A 21,020-nucleotide genomic window follows, 5' to 3' on the forward strand; every position below is an offset into this window, starting at 1 on the left:
AGTGGACTGATGGGTAAGTTTCGTGCACAGCACTGGTGGATTGCGTCCTCCATGTGATAGGGAAAATACCACATAGCGGCAGCTCTACAGTTGTATCACTTCTCCCTCTTCCTGGCCCTTGTAGTGCAGCATGGTCCACCTTCTGTGAAGTGCATTCCTTCTCATCTAATTAGTCAAAGTTTCCTGTCAGAAAGTGGAAATTTGTATCAGGAGAGGCTGGAGGTCCTACAGGACAAGCATCGGTCACACCCTCAGTGTCTGGGGAGAGGGGGGTACTACAGGACAAGCATCGGTCACACCCTCAGTGCCTGGGGAGAGGGGGGTCAAACAGGACAAGCATCGGTCACACCCTCAGTGTCTGGGTGAGGGGGGTCCTACAGGACAAGCATCGGTCACACCCTCAGTGTCTGGGGAGAGTGGGGTCCTACAGGACAAGCATCGGTCACACCCTCAGTGTCTGGGTGAGGGGGGTCCTACAGGACAAGCATCGGTCACACCCTCAGTGTCTGGGGAGAGTGGGGTCCTACAGGACAAGCATCGGTCACACCCTCAGTGTCTGGGGAGAGGGGGGTCCTACAGGACAAGCATCGGTCACACCCTCAGTGTCTGGGGAGAGGGGGGTCCTACAGGACAAGCATCGGTCACACCCTCAGTGTCTGGGGAGAGGGGGGTCCTACAGGACAAGCATCGGTCACACCCTCAGTGTCTGGGGAGAGGGGGGTCCTACAGGACAAGCATCGGTCACACCCTCAGTGTCTGGGGAGAGGGGGGTCCTACAGGACAAGCATCGGTCACACCCTCAGTGTCTGGGGAGAGGGGGGTCCTACAGGACAAGCATCGGTCACACCCTCAGTGTCTGGGGAGAGGGGGGTCCTACAGTACAAGCATCGGTCACACCCTCAGTGTCTGGGGAGAGGGGGGTCCTACAGGACAAGCATCGGTCACACCCTCAGTGTCTGGGGAGAGGGGGGTCCTACAGGACAAGCATCGGTCACACCCTCAGTGTCTGGGGAGAGGGGGGTCCTACAGTACAAGCATCGGTCACACCCTCAGTGTCTGGGGAGAGGGGGGTCCTACAGGACAAGCATCGGTCACACCCTCAGTGTCTGGGGAGAGTGGGGTCCTACAGGACAAGCATCGGTCACATCCTCAGTGTCTGGGGGTAGGGGGGTCCTACAGGACAAGCATCGGTCACACCCTCAGTGTCTGGGGGTAGGGGGGTCCTACAGGACAAGCATCGGTCACACCCTCAGTGTCTGGGTGGAGGGGGATACTACAGGACAAGCATCGGTCACACCCTCAGTGTCTGGGGAGAGGGGGGTACTACAGGACAAGCATCGGTCACACCCTCAGTGTCTGGGGAGAGGGGGGTACTACAGGACAAGCATCGGTCACACCCTCAGTGTCTGGGTGGAGGGGGATACTACAGGACAAGCATTGGTCACACCCTCAGTGTCTGGGGAGAGGGGGGTCCTACAGGACAAGCATCGGTCACACCCTTAGTGTCTGGGGAGAGTGGGGTCCAACAGGACAAGCATCAGTCACACCCTCAGTGTCTGGGGAGAGGGGGGTCCAACAGGACAAGCATCAGTCACACCCTCAGTGTCTGGGGAGAGGGGGGTCCTACAGGACAAGCATCGGTCACACCCTCAGTGTCTGGGGAGAGGGGGGTACTACAGGACAAGCATCGGTCACACCCTCAGTGTCTGGGGAGAGGGGGGTACTACAGGACAAGCATCGGTCACACCCTCAGTGTCTGGGTGGAGGGGGATACTACAGGACAAGCATTGGTCACACCCTCAGTGTCTGGGGAGAGGGGGGTCCTACAGGACAAGCATCGGTCACACCCTTAGTGTCTGGGGAGAGTGGGGTCCAACAGGACAAGCATCAGTCACACCCTCAGTGTCTGGGGAGAGGGGGGTCCTACAGGACAAGCATCGGTCACACCCTCAGTGTCTGGGGAGAGTGGGGTCCTACAGGACTAGCATCGGTCACATCCTTATGTGCTACTGTTTATTGGTGCCTGAGCCTCTGTCTCCAACAATAATGTTATATTGTCAATAACACATTGTCTAAAAAAAAGAGTCCCAGGACGTTCCCGCGCACTGTTCACACTGTGTGTAGCTGGAGCACATTCTGCTTTCACTTTACAAGCTGGCAGACGAGATGCCAAGATCCCGAGCTGTAAGAAATGCCAGTTGTAAGCTGCGTTATCTTTGCTCTTCTCATTGGTGCTGTGAGTCATATTAATAACTTTTCCAAAAGTTATCTTCCAAGCAGCACAGTGGCTCAGTGTAAAGTGCTGTTGCGTTGTAGTATGGGAGTCCAGGGTTCAAATCCCACCATGAGAAGTTGCAAATTGACCTTCTCTAGTTTTTCCTGCTCTTCACATATGTGCTGGTAGTAATATCAATGACTTTGCCAAAAGTTTTTTTCTGAGCAGCACGGTGGCCCAGTGGAAAGGACTGGCGCTTTGCGGCATGGGAGTCCAGGGTTCTATTCCCACCATGGGAAGTAACAAATGGACCTGCTCTAGTTTTTCCTGATCTTCCTGGTGCTGGTAGTAATATCTATGACTTCGGAGAAGGTTTCTTTGTGAGCAGCACGGTGGCCCAGTGGAAAGGACTGGTGCTTTGTGGCATGGGAGTCCAGGGTTCTAATCCCACCATGGCCGACATCTGCAAGGAGTTTGTATGTTCTCCCCAGTGCTCAGGTGGGCGGCTCTAAAAACATACAGGTGTGGACAAGTGCTGTGGCAAATGATGTGTCACCTGAACAGCATCCAGGAGGGCTGCTTGCCTGTCCCCCCTTTGGGCAAGTATCCTGATCAGCTGCACAAAGTCCTTTTGGACTTAGCCAAAATTTTCACCTATTCTTCCTTCTCATTTCCCTAAATCCTGATATTCCTCCTGTCTTCAGAAACACTGGATACTTACTTGACACAAGTAACACTTTCATCACTGTATGTCTTTAGATCATGGGTGGCCACCATCTGAGCACAGGGAGAACATACAAACTCCTTGCAGATGTCATCCATGGTGGGATTAGAACCCTGGACTCCCATGCTGCAGAGCACCAGTCCTTTCCACTGGGCTACCATGCTGCTTTGAAAATAACCTTTTCCGAAGTCATTGATATTACTACCAGCACCAGGAAGATCAGGAAAAGCTAGATCAGGTCCGTTTGGTATTTCCCATGATGGGATTAGAACCCTGGACGCCCATGCTGCAAAGCACCAGTCCTTTCCACTGGGCCACCGTGCTGCATGGAAGATAACATTTGCCAAAGTCATTGATATTACTACCAGCACCAATGAGAAGATCAGGAAAAATGAAAGAAATTCCATTTGCAATTTCACATTTGGGGGTTTGAACACTGGACTCTCAGGCTGTAAAGCACAAGTCCTTTCCACTGGGCCACCGTGCTGCTCAGAGACTCTTTGGCAAAGTCAGTGATATTACTACCAGCACCAATGTGAGGATTAGGAAAAAACTAGATCACCTCAATTTGCAATTTCCTAAGGTGAGATTTGAACCGATGATTCACATGCTCCAAAGCACAAGTCCTTTCCACTGGGCTATCGTGCTATTCAGAAAAAAATCTTTGGCAAAGTTAGTGATATTACTACTAGCACCTATGGGAGGATTAGGAAAAAGCTAGATCAGCTCCATTTGCAATTTCCTAAGATGAGATTTGAACTGATGACTCACATGCTCCAAAGAACCAGTACTTTCCACTGGGCCACCAACAGGTCATGAAAAGGAGGAGCAGGTTTAATTTGAGGTCTCTGACTGAGGTCGATGAGATTCCTCCTCTCAGACACATCTTAGAAAATAAAATCAGATTCCTCAAATAAAACCTGCTCTTCCTTTTCATGACCTGTTGGTGGGCACTGATAGACATATTGATGACCTAGCCATCAGGTAATCCTCAGGTAGCACGGTGGCACAGTGGTTAGCTCACTTACTTTTTAACGCAGGGTCCTTAGTTCAATTCTGAATGAGGTCAGAGTAATTCAGTTGTACTTTAGAAATTGCAATTGGACCTGCTCTAGTTTTTCCTGATCTTCCCATATGTGCTGGTAGTAATAACAATGACTTTGCCGAAGATTATCTGAGTAGCACGGTAGCCCAGTGGAAAGGACTGGTGCTCTGCAACATGGGAGTCCAGGGTTCTAATCCCACCATGGGAAATTGCAAATGGACCTGATCTAGTTTTTTCCTAATCTTCCCATAGGTGCTGGTAGTAATATCACAGACTTTGACAAATAATTTTTTCTGAGCAGCACGGTAGCCCAGTGGAAAGGACTGGTGCTCTGCAGCATGGGAGTCCAGGGTTCTAATCCCACCATGGGAAGTAACAAATGGACCTGCTCTAGTTTTTCCTGATCTTCCTGGTGCTGGTAGTAATATCTATGACTTCAGAGAAGGTTACTTTGTGAGCAGCACGGTAGCCCAGTGGAAAGGACTGGTGCTCTGCAGCATGGGAGTCCAGGGTTCTAATCCCACCATGGGAAGTAACAAATGGACCTGCTCTAGTTTTTCCTGATCTTCCTGGTGCTGGTAGTAATATCTATGACTTCAGAGAAGGTTACTTTGTGAGCAGCACGGTAGCCCAGTGGAAAGGACTGGTGCTCTGCAGCATGGGAGTCCAGGGTTCTAATCCCACCATGGGAAGTAAGGAATGGACCTGCTCTAGTTTTTTCTGATCTTCCTGGTGCTGGTAGTAATATCTATGACTTCCGAAAAGGTTATTTTCAGAGCAGCACGGTAGCCCAGTGGAAAGGACTGGTGCTCTGCAGCATGGGAGTCCAGGGTTCTAATCCCACCATGGCCGACATCTGCAAGGAGTTTGTATGTTCTCCCCGTGCTCAGGTGGGCGGCTCTAAAAACATACAGGTGTGGACAAGTGCTGTGGCTAATGATGTGTCACCTGAACAGCATCCAGGAGGGCTACTTGCCTGTCCCCCCTTTGGGCAAGTATCCTGATCAGCTGTTATCTATGCAGCTCAGCCTAGCTGAGCTGCACAAAGTCCTTTTGGACTTAGCCAAAATTTTCACCATTTCTTCCCTCTCATTTCTCTAAATCCTGATATTCCTTCCATCTTCAGAAACACAGGATAGTTACTTGACAGATGTATCACTCTTACCTGTATATGTCTTTACATCATGGGTGGCCACCACCTGAGCACAGGGAGAGCATACAAACTCCTTGCAGATGTCATCCATAGTGGGATTAGAACCCTGGACTCCCATGCTGCAGAGCACCAGTCCTTTCCACTGGGCTACCGTGCTGCTCTGAAAATAACCTTTTCGGAAGTCATAGATATTACTACCAGCACCAGGAAGATCAAGAAAAACTATAGCTGGTCCATTCCTTACTTCCCGTGGTGGGATTAGAACCCTGGACTCCCATGCTGCAGAGCACCAGTCCTTTCCACTGGGCTACCGTGCTGCTCACAAAGTAACCTTCTCCGAAGTCATAGATATTACTACCAGCACCAGGAAGATCAGGAAAAACTAGAGCAGGTCCATTTGGTATTTCCCATGGTGGGAATAGAACCCTGGACTCCCATGCTGCAGAGCACCAGTCCTTTCCACTGGGCTACCGTGCTGCTCACAAAGTAACCTTCTCCGAAGTCATAGATATTACTACCAGCACCAGGAAGATCAGGAAAAACTAGAGCAAGTCCATTTGGCATTTCCCATGGTGGGATTAGAACCCTGGACTCCCATGCTGCAGAGCACCAGTCCTTTCCACTGAGCCACCATGCTGCTTGGAAGATAACCTTTGGCAAAGTCATTGATATTACTACCAGCACCAGGAAGATGAGGAAAAACTAAAGAAATTCCATCTGCAGTTTCCCATAGGTGGGTTCGAACACTTGGCTCTAAGGCTGCAAAGCACAATAACTTTCCACTGGGCTATCGTGCTGCTCAGAAAATAATCTTTGGCAAAGTCACTGATATTACTACCAGCACCTATGGGAAGATTAGGAAAAAAAAAATAGAGCAGGTCCATTTGCAACTTCCCATGGTGAGATTTGAACCGTTGACTCACATGCTGCAAAGTGCAAGTCCTTTCCACTGGGCCACCGTGCTGCTCGAGAGATAAACTTTGGCAAAGTCATTGATATTACTACCAGCACATATAGGAAGAACAGGAAAAACTAGAGATCCATTTGAAATTTCCTATGGTGGGGTTTGAACTCTGGATTCCCATGCAGCAAAGCACCAGTCCTTTCCACTGGGCCACCGTGCTGCTCAGAACATGCATTTTGGCAAAGTCATTGATATTACTACCAGCACCAATGGGAAGATAAGGAAAAACTAGAGCTGGTCCATTTGTAATTTCTAAAATAGACCTGTGAGGATGAATTACTCCAACTTCTGTCGGTAGAACTAAGGTCCCATTGAACCGTGATCAAGCTAACCACTGAGCCACCGTGCTGCCTGAGGATTACCTGATGGCTAGGTCATCAATATGTATATCAGTGCCCACCGAGAGGTCATGAAAAGGAAGAGCAGGTCCATTTGCAATTTCTAAAGTACAACTGAGGTAGAATTATTCCAACCTTAGCCAGAATTGAACTAAGGACCCAAGCATTGAAAGGTAATGGAGCTAATCACTGAGCCACTACAGGATTACCTAACAACTAGGTCATCAATATGTCCATCAGTGTCCACCGACCGGTCATGAAAAGTAAAAGCAGGTTTCATTTGAGGTCTCTGATTTCATTTTCTAAGATGTGTCTGAGAGGAGGAATCTCATTGACCTCAGTCAGATTTGAACTAAGGACCCAAGTGTATGATGGCAATGGAGGTAACCACTGAGCCACTGTGCTGCCTGAGACTTTATTTCTGGCCAGATCATCAATAGGACTCGCAGCATTTATGGGAAAGTGAGAAAAAACTAGAGCAGGTCCCATTACAATCACTGACTACTATTTCTACAATACACCTGAGAGGAGGAATCTCATCGCCCTCAGTCAGAGCTGAATCCAGGACACCAGCAGTGCTAACCACTGCACCACCATGCTGCCCGAGTGCTATCCTCTGGGTAAGTCATCTATATGACTCCCGGCACCTATGGGACGGTCGGGACAAATAGACATAGCTGCCCAACACATCTAACCAATCTGTTCATTGATTTCAATTTCTAAAGTGAGGTGGAAAACAGCCAGACTGTCCATCTGACAATTCTGGCAAATGCCCGAAGGGCCAGTCTGGTTGTGGGTCACCTTGTCTGCTATGTTATCAGAATCCGTGTTCTCCAGCCACCCATACTGTTAAGAGATGTGATGGAGCACACAGTCGCTGACTCCGTCACTTACCTAGCAGTCATTGGTATCATTAGAAATATTGGTCTTGTAGTAAATCATCCTTTCCTCCATCCAGAGTAATATTAGTAATATATCACATCTGGTTCATGGGGATGGGGACAACATGGGCCTGTGTGATTTCAAATACCAGGGCGGAATTTCTGCCCCAGTCCTTACCTGATAACAGATCATAACCATTTGAGTTAGCTCAACAGAGTAGTTGGGGACAACGGGAAATTGTTTAGATGGAGTCTAATATTACAGCAATATGATTTTACCATTCAACATAAGAAAGGAATCGATCATGGCAATGCTAATGGACTATCTCGCCAAGGTGAGGCGGAACAAGATACGCGCTTGGGAGCTGACCTGTAACTCAAACCCCTGTAGTGAAATATGTGTAGGTATGGATGTATGACTAGCAGTAATTTAACATCTGTCCTGAGACTGCAGGTCTCACAGGGGATCACACGTATCCTGAAAAGGCAGTCTCCTGTCTTTAATCTCACCAGAGGGCCTTGCCAAGAACCATGAAGTGGAAACATTTCGCACCTTCTGACTCTTTTGAAGAGAGATGCCAACTACAGCCTAACACTATCTATCTATGAGAAACGTTACACAAAGAGTTTCAGAGAAAATAATATATTCATTAGTGGAGCGGCCATGGTCCAGTCATAAACCAGCAATTATAATATTAACCTGAGAGGCTGGTCTAGAAATTAGACCTCGGGTTGACTCTATAAATTATGCCTACACACAAAGAAAGATGTTCACGTCCATAGCCTTAAAGTGTGTGACCCTGCTGAGTGGTAGACAGTATTAGTAATATTTCCGGGACTCATCGTCTGTGTATTCGATGAGTGGTGGCAGCGTGTATGAGCGGGTGTGTGGCCTGGGTCGGTGTGTGATTTATGCTCCCATCACAGCATAGGACAGAGGCTGAATGCTGGACTGAGTGAGAGGAGATAGATTAACCCTTGCAGGCGCAACCCCAAGTCACGTGCTGAGAGCGGGTATGTGACAAGCCCATGCATTGTCATAAAGAGGGAGGTGTAGTGAAATATGTATATGTATGGATGTATAACCAGCAGCAACTTAGCATCTGTTCTAGGCTGCAGGTCTTCACAAATGTCATGACCTTTGTTTTCCTGAGAAAAAGACATTCTTTCTAGTCTCACCACAGGGGGATTGCCTGAACACACACAAGTGGAAACACTTCACACCTTCTGACTCTTTTGAACAGACAAGCCAGTTGCAGCATGACACTATTTACTATGAGAAAGGTCACACAAATAGTGTTCAAAGAATAATAATGTATTCATTGGTAAAATAGCCAGGATCCAGTCACAAACCAAGGATTAGAATATTAACCCCTTTACCCCCAAGGGTGGTTTACACGTTAATGACCGAGCCAATTTTTACAATTCTGACCACTGTCCCTTTATGAGGTCCTAACTCTGGAACGCTTTAACGGATCCCAGTGATTCTGACGTTGTTTTCTCATTACATATTCTACTTCATGATAGTGGGAAAATTTCTTTGATATTACCTGCGTTTATTTGTGAAAAAAAAATGGAAATTTGGTGAAAATTTGGAAAAGTTCACAATTTTCCAACTTTGAATTTTTATGCCCTTAAATCACAGAGATACAGTACAGACCAAAAGTTTGGACACACTTCATTTAACTCCTTCATGACCCAGCCTATTTTGACCTTAAAGACCTTGCCGTTTTTTGCAATTCTGACCAGTGTCCCTTCATGAGGTAATAACTCAGGAACGCTTCAATGGATCCTAGCGGTTCTGAGATTGTTTTTTCGTGACATATTGGGCTTCATGTTAGTGGTAAATTTAGGTCAATAAATTCTGTGTTTATTTGTAATAAAAACGGAAATTTGGCGAAAATTTTGAAAATTTCGCAATTTTCACATTTTGAATTTTTATTCTGTTAAACCAGAGAGTTATGTGACACAAAATAGTTAATAAATAACATTTCCCACACGTCTACTTTACATCAGCACAATTTTGAAAACAAAATTTTTTTTTGCTAGAAAGTTATAAGGGTAAAAATTTGACCAGCGATTTCTCATTTTTACAACGAAATTTACAAAACCATTTTTTTTAGGGACCACCTCACATTTGAAGTCAGTTTGAGGGGTCTATATGGCTGAAAATACCCAAAAGTGACACCATTCTAAAAACTGCACCCCTCAAGGTGCACAAAACCACATTCAAGAAGTTTATTAACCCTTCAGGTGCTTCACAGCAGCAGAAGCAACATGGAAGGAAAAAATGAACATTTAACTTTTTAGTCACAAAAATGATTTTTCAGCAACAATTTTTTTATTTTCCCAATGGTAAAAGGAGAAACTGAACCACGTAAGTTGTTGTCCAATTTGTCCTGAGTACGCTGATACCTCATGTGGGGGTAAACCACTGTTTGGGCGCACGGCAGGGCTTGGAAGGGAAGGAGCGCCATTTGACTTTTTGAATGAAAAATTGGCTGCACTCTTTAGCGGACACCATGTCACATTTGGAGAGCCCCCGTGTGCCTAAAAATTGGAGCTCCCCGACAAGTGACCCCATTTTGGAAACTAGACGCCCCAAGGAACTTATCTAGATGCATAGTGAGCCCTTTAAACCCCCAGATTCTTCACAAATTGATCCGTAAAAATGAAAAAGTACTTTTTTTTTCACAAGAAAAGTTTTTTAGCCTCAATTTTTTCATTTTCACATGGACAACAGGATAAAATGGATCCTAAAATTTGTTTGGCAATTTCTCCTGAGTACACCGATACTTCACATGTGGGGGTAAACCACTGTTTGGGCACATGGTAAGGCTCGGAAGGGAAGGAGCGCCATTTGACTTTTTGAATGAAAAATTATCTCCATCGTTAGCGGACACCATGTCGCGCTTGGAGAGACCCTGTGTGCTTAAACATTGGAGCTCCCCCACAAGTGACCCCATTTTGGAAACTGGACCCCCCAAGGAACTTATCTAGATGCCTAGTGAGCACTTTAAACCCTCAGGTGCTTCACAAATTGATCCGTAAAAATGAAAAAGTACTTTTTTTTCACAAAAAATTTATTTTCGCCTCAATTTTTTCATTTTCACATGGGCAACAGGATAAAATGGATCCTAAAATTTGTTGAGCAATTTCTCCCGAGTACGCCGATACCTCATATGTGGGGGTAAACCACTGTTTGGGCACACGGCAGGGCTCGGAAGGGAAGGCGCGCCTTTTAACTTTTTGAATGGAAAATTAGCTCCAATTGTTAGCGGACACCATGTCGCATTTGGAGAGCCCCTGTGTGCCTATGCAATGGAGCTCCCCCACAAGTGACCCCATTTTGGAAACTAGACCCCCCAAGGAACTTACCTAGATGCATACTGAGCACTTTAAACCCCCAGGTGCTTCACAGAAGTTTATAATGCAGAGCCATGAAAATAAAAAATAATTTTTCTTTTCTCAAAAATGATTTTTTAGCCTGGAATTTCCTATTTTGCCAATGGTAATAGGAGAAATTGGACCACAAATGTTGTTGTCCAGTTTGTCCTGAGTATGCAGATACCCCATATGTGGGGGTAAACCACTGTTTGGGCGCACGGCAGGGCTCAGAAGGGAAGGCACGCCATTTGGCTTTTTAAATGGAAAATTATCTCCAATCATTAGCGGACACCATGTCGCGTTTGGAGAGCCCCTGTGTGCCTAAACATTGGAGATCCCCCACAAATTACCCCATTTTGGAAACTAGACCCCCAAAGGAACTAATCTAGATGTGTAGTGAGCACTTTGAACCCTCAAGTGCTTCACAGAAGTTTATAACGCAGAGCCATGAAAATAAAATAAAAAAATTATTTTCTCAAAAATGAATTTTAGCCCGCAATTTTTTATTTTCCCAAGGGTAACAGGAGAAATTTGACCCCAAAAGTTGTTGTCCAGTTTCTCCTGAGTACGCTGATACCCCATGTGTGGGGGTAAACCACTGTTTGGGCACACGTGGGGGCTCAGAAGGGAAGTAGTGACTTTTGAAATGCAGACTTTGATGGAATGGTCTGCGGGCGTCACGTTGCGTTTGCAGAGCCCCTGGTGTGCCTAAACAGTAGAAACCCCCCACAAGTGACCCCATTTTGGAAACTAGACCCCCAAAGGAACTTATCTAGATGTGTGGTGAGCACTTTCAACCCCCAAGTGCTTTACAGAAGTTTATAACGCAGAGCCGTGAAAATAATAAATACGTTTTCTTTCCTGAAAAATAATTTTTTAGCTCAGAATTTTTTATTTTCCCAAGGGTTACAGGAGAAATTGGACCACAAAAGTTGTTGTCCAGTTTCTCCTGAGTACGCTGATACCCCATGTGTGGGGGTAAACCACTGTTTGGGCACACGTGGGGGCTCAGAAGGGAAGTAGTGACTTTTGAAATGCAGACTTTGATGGAATGGTCTGCGGGCGTCACGTTGCGTTTGCAGAGCCCCTGGTGTGCCTAAACAGTAGAAACTCCCCACAAGTGACCCAATTTTGGAAACTAGACCCCCCAAGGAACTTATCTAGATATGTGGTGAGCACTTTGAACCCCCAAGTGCTTCACAGACGTTTACAACGCAGAGCCGTGAAAATAAAAAATCATTTTTCTTTCCTCAAAAATGATGTTTTAGCAAGCAATTTTTTATTTTCTCAAGGGTAACAGGAGAAATTGGACCCCAGTAATTGTTGCGCAGTTTGTCCTGAGTATGCTGGTACCCCATATGTGGGGTAAACCACTGTTTGGGCACACGTCGGGGTTCGGAAGTGAGGGAGCACCATTTGAATTTTTGAATACAAGATTGGCTGGAATCAATGGTGGCGCCATGTTGCGTTTGGAGACCCCATGAAGTGCCTAAACAGTGGAAACCCCTCAATTCTACCTCCAACACTAACCCCAACACACCCCTAACCCTAATCCCAACTGTAGCCATAACCCTAATCACAACCCTAACCCCAACACACCCCTAACCACAACCCTAACCCCAACACACCCCTAACCCTAACCACAACCCTAATTCCAACCCAACCCTAAGGCTATGTGCCAACGTTGCGGATTCGTATGAGATTTTTCAGCACCATTTTTGAAAAATCCGCGGGTAAAAGGCACTGCGTTTTACCTGCGGATTTTCCGCGGATTTCCAGTGTTTTTTGTGCGGATTTCACCTGCGGATTCCTATTGAGGAACAGGTGTTAAACGCCGCGGAATCCGCACAAAGAATTGGCATGCTGCGGAAAATACAACGCAGCGTTCCCGCGCGGTATTTTCCGCACCATGGGCACAGCGGATTTGGTTTTCCATATGTTTACATGGTACTGTAAACCTGATGGAACACTGCTGCGAATCCGCAGCCAAATCCGCACCGTGTGCACATAGCCTAATTCTAAAGGTATGTGCACACGCTGCAGAAAATGCTGCGGATCCGCAGCAGTTTCCCATGAGTTTACAGTTCAATGTGAACCTATGGGAACCAAAAATCGCTGTACACATGCTGCGGAAAAACTGCACGGAAACGCAGCGGTTTACATTCCGCAGCATGTCACTTCTTTCTGCGGAATCCGCAGCGGTTTTACAACTGCTCCAATAGAAAATCGCAGTTGTAAAACCGCAGTGAAATGCGCAGAAAAACCGCGGTAAATCCACCATAAATCCGCAGCGGTTTAGCACTGTGGATTTTTCAAATCCGCTGCGGAAAAATCCGCATAGGACCAGAATACGTGTGCACATACCGAAACCCTAACCCTAGCCCTAACCCTACCCCTAACCCTACCCCTAACCCTACCCCTAACCCTAACCCTAACCTTAGTGAAAAAAAAAAAAATTCTTTATTTTTTTATTGTCCCTATCTATGGGGGTGACAAAGGGGGGGGTCATTTACTATTTTTTTTATTTTGATCACTGAGATATAACCTATCTCAGTGATCAAAATTCACTCTGGAACGAATCTGCCGGCCGGCAGATTCGGCGGGCGCACTGCACATGCGCCCGCCATTTTGGAAGATGGCGGCGCCGAGGAAAGAAGACGGACGGACCTCGGGCGGCCAGGTAAGTATAAGGGGGGGGAGATCAGGGCACGGGGGGGGCGTCGGAGCACGGGGGGGTGGATCGGAGCACGGGGGGGGGGTGGATCAGAACACGGGAGGGAGGATTGGAGCACGGGGGAGGATTGGAGCACGGGGTGAGGGATCGCTGTGCGGGGGGGTGGATCGGAGCACGGGGGGGGGGGGTCGCTGTGTGCGGGGGTGGGACCGGAGTGCGGGGGGGTTTGTTTGGAGCGTGGGGGGTGTGATTGGGGACGGGGGAGCGGAGCACAGGACCGAGGGGAGCGGACCACAGATCGGGGGGCTGGGGGAGGCGATCGGAGGGGTGGGGTGGGTGCACATAAGTGTTTCCAGCCATGGCCGATGATATTGCAGCATCGGCCATGGCTGGATTGTAATATTTCACCAGTTTTTTAGGTGAAATATTACAAATCGCTCTGATTGGCAGTTTCACTTTCAACAGCCAATCAGAGCGATCGTAGCCACGAGGGGGTGAAGCCACCCCCCCTGGGCTAAAGTACCACTCCCCCTGTCCCTGCAGATCGGGTGAAATGGGAGTTAACCCTTTCACCCGGCCTGCAGGGACGCGATCTTTCCATGACGCATATGCTGCGTCATGGGTCGGAATGGCACCGACTTTCATGACGCAGCGTATGCGTCAAAGGTCGGGAAGGGGTTAAAAATTTTTCTCTATTTTCATGACTATCAAAATTGTAAATTCACACTGAAGGCATCAAAACTATGAATTAACACATGTGGAATTATATACTTAACAAAAAAGTGTGAAACAACTGAAATTATGTCTTATATTCTAGGCTCTTCAAAGTAATAATAATAATAATAATAATAATTTTATTTATATAGCGCCAACATATTCCGCAGCGCTTTACAAATTATAGAGGGGACTTGTACAGACAATAGACATTACAGCATAACAGAAATACAGTTCAAAACAGATACCAGGAGGAGTGAGGGCCCTGCTCGCAAGCTTACAAACTATGGGGAAAAGGGGAGACACGAGAGGTGGATGGTAACAATTGCTTTAGTTATTCAGCCAAAGTAGCCACCTTTTGCTTTGATGACTGCGTTGGACACTCTTGGCATTCTCTTGATGAGCTTCAAGAGGTAGTCACCGGGAATGGTTTTCGCTTCACTGGTGTGCCTTGTCAGGTTTAATAAGTGGGATTTCTTGCCTTATAAATGGGGTTGTGACCATCAGTTGTGTTGGGCAGAAGTCTGGTGGATACACAGCTGATAGTCCTACTGAATAGACTGTTAGAATTTGTATTATGGCAAGAAAAAAGCAGGTAAGTAAAACGAGTGGCCATCATTACTTTAAGAAATGAAGGTCAGTTAGACCGAAAAATTCGGAAAACTTTGAAAGTGTCCCCAAGTGCAGTGGCAAAAACCATCAAGCGCTTCAAAGAAACTGGCTCACATGAGGACTGCCCCAGGAAAGGAAGACCAAGAGTCACCTCTGCTTCTGAGGATAGTTTATCCGAGTCACCAACCTCAGAAATCACAGGTTAACAGCAGCTCAGATTAGAGACCAGGTCAATGCCACACAGAGTTCTAGCAGCAGACACATCTCTACAACAACTGTTAAGAGGAGACTTTGTGCAGCAGGCCTTCATGGTAAAATAGCTGCTAGGAAACCACTGCTAAACCAGCATGGCTACCACAGCATCTTGCAGTGGCATGCTATTCCATCCGGTTTGCGTTTAGTTGGACCATCATTTATTTTTCAACAGGACAATGACCCCAAACACACCTCCTGGCTGTGTAAGGGCTATTTGACCAAGAAGGAGAGTGATGGGGGGCTACGCCAGATGACTTGGCCTCCACAGTCACCAGACCTGAACCCAATCAAGATGGTTTGGGGTGAGCTGGACCACAGAGTGAAGGCAAAAGGGCCAACAAGTGCTAAGCATCTCTGGGAACTCCTTCAAGACCATTCCCGGGGACTACCTCTTGAAGCTCATCAAGAGAATGCCAAGAGTGTGCAAAGCAGTCATCAAAGCAAAAGGTGGCTACTTTGAAGAACCTAGAATATAAGATATAATTTCAGTTGTTTCACACTTTTTTTGTTAAGTACAAAATTCCACATGTGTTAATTCATAGTTTTGATGCTTCAGTGTGAATGTACAATTTTCATAGTCATAAAAATACAGAAAAATCTTTAAATGAGAAGGTGTGTCCAAACTTTTGTTCTGTACTGTATATATATATATACATATTTCACCACATGCCTTGATACAGCCAAGGAAATACGGTCAGAATCATCATAGATCAGGGCTAAAGTCTTAAAAAGCCCTGCAATGGACTGCAGACAGATAGAATCATGTGGCAGAGAAAAAGCCCAGGACTGATGTCCCTCTGCAACAGTGAAATCACAATTCCCACTCATTGCTCATCTCTAGAGGAATAAGGTCAAAGTTTAACCCCTCTCTGACCTTAGACGTACTATCCCGTCAAGGTGACCTGGGCCTATCTGACCCTGGACGGGAAAGTACGTCCAGCGCGATCGGCGGCACTCACGGGGGGAGCGCGGCCGATCGCGGCCGGGTGTCAGCTGCTTATCGCAGCTGACATCCGGCACTATGTGCCAGGATCGGTCACGGACCGCCCCAGGCACATCAACCCCCGGCACACCGCGATCAAAGATGATCGCGATGTGCCGGCGGTACAGGGAAGCATCGCGCAGGGAGGGGGCTCCCTGCGGGCTTCCCTGAGCCCCCCACAGCAACGCGATGTGATCGCGTTGCTGCGAGGGTCTTACCTCCTTCCCTCCCTGCTCCAGGCCCGGATCCAAGATGGCCGCGGATCCGGGTCCTGCAGGGAGGGAGGTGGCTTCACAGAGCCTGCTCAGAGCAGGCACTGTGAAGCCTGCAGCACTGTAAGTCAGATCGGTGATCTGATAGAGTGCTGTGCAAACTGTCAGATCACCGATCTGTGATGTCCCCCCCTGGGACAAAGTAAAAAGAAAAATTTCCAAATGTGTAAAAAAAAATAGAAAAAAATATTCCTAAATAATGAAAAAAAAATATTATTCCCATAAATACATTTCTTCATCTAAATAAAAAAAAAACAATAAAAGTACACATATTTAGTATCGCCGCGTCCGTAACGACCCGACCTATAAAACTGGCCCACTAGTTAACCCCTTCAGTAAACACCGTAAGAAAAAAAAAAACGAGGCAAAAAACAACGCTTTATTATCATACCGCCCCACAAAAAGTGGAATAACACGCGATCAAAAAGACAGATATAAATAACCATGATACCGCTGAAAGCGTCATCTTGTCCCGCAAAAAACGAGCCGCCATACAGCATCATCAGCAAAAAAATAAAAAAGTTATAGTCCTGAGAATAAAGCGATGCAAAAATAATTATTTTTTCTGTAAAATAGTTTTTATCGTATAAAAGCGGCAAAACATAAAAAAATAATATAAATGAGGTGTCGCTGTAATCGTACTGACCCGAAGAATAAAACTGCTTTATCAATTTTACCAAACACGGAACGGTATAAACGCCTCCCCCAAAAGAAATTCATGAATAGCTGGTTTTTGGTCATTCTTCCTCACAAAAATCAGAATAAAAAGCGATCAAAAATGTCACGTGCCCGAAAATGTTACCAATAAAAACGTCAACTCGTCCCGCAAAGAACAAGACCTCACATGACTCTGTGGACCAAAATATGGAAAAATTATAGCTCTCAAAATGTGGTAACGCAAAAAATATTTTTTGCAATAAAAAGCGTCTTTCAGTGTCTGACGGCTGCCAATCATAAAAATCCGCTAAAAAACTCGCTATGAAAGTAAACCAAACCCCCCTTCATCACCCCCTTAGTTAGGGAAAAATAAAAAAATGTATTTATTTCCATTTTCCCATTAGGGCTAGGGTTAGGGCTAGGGTTAGGGCTAGGATTAGGGCTAGGGTTAGGGCTGGGGTTAGGGCTAGGATTAGGGTTAGGGTTAGGGCTAGGATTAGGGTTAGGGCTAGGATTAGGGCTAGGGTTAGGGCTGGGGTTAGGGTTAGGGCTACAGTTAGGGGTTAAGGCTACAGTTAGGGTTAAGGCTACAGTTAGGGATGGGGCTAAAGTTAGGGTTAGGGTTTAGATTACATTTACAGTTGGGAATAGGGTTGGGATTAGGGTTAGGGGTGTGTCTGGGTTAGAGGTGTGATTAGGGTTACTGTTGGGATTAAGGTTAGGTGTGTGTTTGGATTAGGGTTTCAGTTATAATTGGGGGGTTTCCACTGTTTAGGCACATCAGGGGCTCTCCAAACGCGACATGGCGTCCGATCTCAATTCCAGCCAATTCTGCGTTGAAAAAGTAAAACAGTGCTCCTTCCCTTCCGAGCTCTCCCGTGTGCCCAAACAGGGGTTTACCCCAATATATGGGGTATCAGCGTACTCAGGACAAATAGGACAACAACTGTTGGGGTCCAATTTCTCCTGTTACCCTTGAGAAAATACAAAACTGGGGGCTAAAAAATAATTTTTGTGGGAAAACAAAAAGATTTTTTATTTTCACAGCTCTGCGTTATAAACTGTAGTGAAACACTTGGGGGTTCAAAGTTCTCACAACACATCTAGATAAGTTCATTGAGGGGTCTAGTTTCCAATATGGGGTCACTTGTGGGGGGTTTCTACTGTTTAGGTAAATTAGGGGCTCTGCAAACGCAATGTGACGCCTGCAGACCATTCCATCTAAGTCTGCATTCCAAATGGCGCTCCTTCCCTTCCGAGCCCTCCCATGTGCCCAAACGGTGGTTCCCCCCCACACATATGGGGTATCAGCGTACTCAGGACAAATTGGACAACAACTTTTGGGGTCCATTTCTCCTGTTACCTTATGGAAAATACAAAACTGGGGGCTAAAAAATAATTTTTGTATGAAAAAAATTTTGTTTTATTTTTATGGCTCTGCATTATAAACTTCTGTGAAGTCCTTGGTGGGTCAAAGTGCTCACCACACATCCAGATAAGTTCCTTAGTGGGTCTACTTTCCAAAATGGTGTCACTTGTGGAGGGTTTCAATGTTTAGGCACATCAGTGGCTCTCCAAACTCAACATGGCGTCCCATCTCAATTCCTGTCAATTTTGGCATGAAAAGTCAAACGGTGCTCCTTCCCTTCCGAGCTCTACCATGTGCCCAAACAGTGGTTTACTCCCACATATGGGGTGTCAGCGTACTCAGGACAAATTGTACAACAACTTTTGAGGTCCAAATTCTTCTCTTACCCTTGGAAAAATAAAAAAATTTTGTGAAAAAATATGATTTTTTATTTTTACGGTTCTGCATTATAAACTTCTGTGAAGCACTTGGTGGGTCAAAGTGCTCACCACACCTCTAGATGAGTTCCTTAGGGGGTCTACTTTCCAAAATGGTGTCACTTGTGGGGGGTTTCAATGTTTAGGCACATCAGTGGCTCTCCAAACGCAACATGGCGTCCCATCTCAATTCCTGTCAATTTTGCATTGAAAAGTCAAATTGCCCTCCTTCGCTTCCAAGCTCTGTCATGCGCCCAAACAGTGGTTTACCCCCACATATTGGGTATCTGCGTACTCAGGACAAATTGTACAACAACTTCTGGGGTCCATTTTCTCCTGTTACCCTTGGTAAAATAAAACAAATTGGAGCTGAAGTAAATTTTTTGTGAAAAAAAGTTAAATGTTCATTTTTATTTAAACATTCCAAAAATTCCTATGAAGCACCAGAAGGGTTAATAAACTTCTAGAATGTGGTTTTGAGCACCTTGAGGGGTGCAGCTTTTAGAATGGTGTCACACTTGGGTATTTTCTATCATATAGACCCCTCAAAATGACTTCAAATGAGATGTGGTCCCTAAAAAAAAATGGTGTTGTAAAAATGAGAAATTGCTGGTCAACTTTTAACCCTTATAACTCCCTAACAAAAAAAAATTTGGTTCCAAAATTATGCTGATGTAAAGTAGACATGTGAGAAATGTTACTTATTAAGTATTTTGTGTGACATATCTCTGTGATTTAATTGCATAAAAATTCAAAGTTTGGAAATTGCGAAATTTTCAAAATTTTCGCCAAATTATTTTTTTCACAAATAAACGCAGGTACTATCAAAGAAATTTTACCATTGTCATGAAGTACAATATGTCACGAGAAAACAATGTCAGAATCACCAGGATCCGTTGAAGCGTTCCAGAGTTATAACCTCATAAAGGGACAGTGGTCAGAATTGTAAAAATTGGCCTGGTCATTGACGTGCAAACCACCCTTGGGGGTAAAGGGGTTAAAATACAGTTGACAAGCATTTGTAAATACAAAAAACTGTCCCTACCCCAAAAAAAACTGTCCGGGAGGGCAATTTTGGGTTCGAGCTGGACCGGCCTACCCGCAGAGTCCCCACAATAGGAGTCTGCAGCCGCTGCCGTTGCTGCTGAACCTCAGAATGAAGGTCAGTCACCTTCATTGACAACCTCTGCAGCTGCTCTGCCAGCACAGAAACGGGATCCATGAACCCAGAAAAATAAATCCCCCCCCCCAAAAGTCAATTTTTCCCCCCTTTACAAAAGTGTATGGCTGGTGTTAATGTCACGCTTTGTGAAAGGTAAGTAAGTGCACAATGGGGAGAGGTAGAGTCCAAACACTAGGGAAGTGGAGACCCCTAGGCAGATCTAAAATCACCCTGTCTGCCCTAAACATTCCTATATATGTTCTGCACCTATCGCTGAGCAGGAAACTAGCAGCAAAGCCACAAAAGAGGACTGAAAATCCTCAGAAAATTCAAAAATACAGCAGAAACAGGGGCAGCACCGCTTAAGTGCCCAGGTCTCTGAACAAATAAACTACAGGATGCAGCCAGCCCATGTAGCAAAGATGTTAGCAACACAGGTGCAAAATACTAAATAGACAGCCCCTCTCAGCCTACCAATTAATGGACAGGGTCACTGCTTAGTCTGGGTTCACATTGCGCTAGGGCAGTCCGTCTAACGGACACGTTTTTAAGTAGGCAAAACGCAATGTAACTGACATTGTAATGCACCCATAGACTTACATTTGTATGACGCATCGTAACGCATGTCAAAATTGGCATGCGTTTGCAACATTCCGTTTTTTATGACGTACCTTCGAATGCGGCCTGCAGCGTTTTCAGGTCCGGTCAAACTAACGCAAGATTAACGGAAGCGCTAATTCTGCCATTCAAAGTCTATTGCTAATGCAGCCAGACGCAAATCAAGCAAAATGTCCAAATGAAACCATGCGTTGGATTGCGTTAATGAGGTTGGTCCATGTGGTCAGGTGACAGAAAATATGATTGCAGCCATTTTGGAGCATATACTCTGCCAACACATATGCTGAAAACGCAAGCAACACAGTGTGTGTCTTGCAAGCGATCAGAGGCAATGTAAGTACAATTCTATGTATATATTTTTCTGTATACATCATTTGAGTGTGTAGTGTGTTATGACCTGGTGGTTAGGAGCACCCGGAATGACCTGATAGTTAAAACTCACACAGGACAAGCTCTGGGATGTGGGAGCTCTGCTGACTGCAATCCCTAATCCTATCCCACACACTAGAAATAGCCGTGGAGCGCTCCTGACCAGACCTAGGCACCTCGTCACAGCCTAAGAGCTAGCTAGCCCTAGAGATA

The sequence above is a fragment of the Ranitomeya imitator genome, chromosome 9, assembly GCF_032444005.1.
Source record: "Ranitomeya imitator isolate aRanImi1 chromosome 9, aRanImi1.pri, whole genome shotgun sequence".
NCBI lineage: Eukaryota > Metazoa > Chordata > Amphibia > Anura > Dendrobatidae > Ranitomeya > Ranitomeya imitator.